Source organism: Penaeus monodon, chromosome 33 (assembly GCF_015228065.2).
Source record: "Penaeus monodon isolate SGIC_2016 chromosome 33, NSTDA_Pmon_1, whole genome shotgun sequence".
Classification (NCBI taxonomy): domain Eukaryota; kingdom Metazoa; phylum Arthropoda; class Malacostraca; order Decapoda; family Penaeidae; genus Penaeus; species Penaeus monodon.
The window spans coordinates 26,371,857-26,372,438 of record NC_051418.1 but is presented as its reverse complement, the minus strand read 5'-3'; positions in this window follow the sequence as shown (position 1 = coordinate 26,372,438).

Here is a 582-nt window from a genome sequence, read left to right as displayed (position 1 = left end):
AATACAGGAGTTTCTACAGTTTCTTTCTACCGTGCATGAGTGTTCGAATGGGCCGGGCCTACAACCCATCACTGAAGTTATCCGATTACCCTGATTTCGGTCGAGGCAAACGAATCCATCGAGCTGGAAAGTCAAAAATGGTCACTAGCTAACTTCCTGTGCATCAAACAGAATTGTTTATGGTAGTGATTCGGTTGCAAATGACCTTGAATCCTAAGTACAATGTTGTACACCTATTGTTGCAACTTCGTTTCCTTCTCCTGCCTTCCAAACAGGGGTACTCAGAGCTCATTACCAATCACGGAACAATGCCATTATTCTAGGGAACTAAGGCGTTTGTATGCTTCCGATCTACAAGGCTTTTGCATATGACACGTAGTTATTTATAATCACAGTATTGTCTGTGATTATCAAGGCACTTGTCAAATGCAAGTTTCCGCTTTAGAATTACTAGGTTCTGTAAAAATGTAATAAATATTATATAAAAAAACAGGTGTTTTTCATTCTTAGAGAAACTTACAGAAAAACTGCCAAACGAGGGCATAAAATATATGATAAAACTACCGCACTGATTTAGAGTGG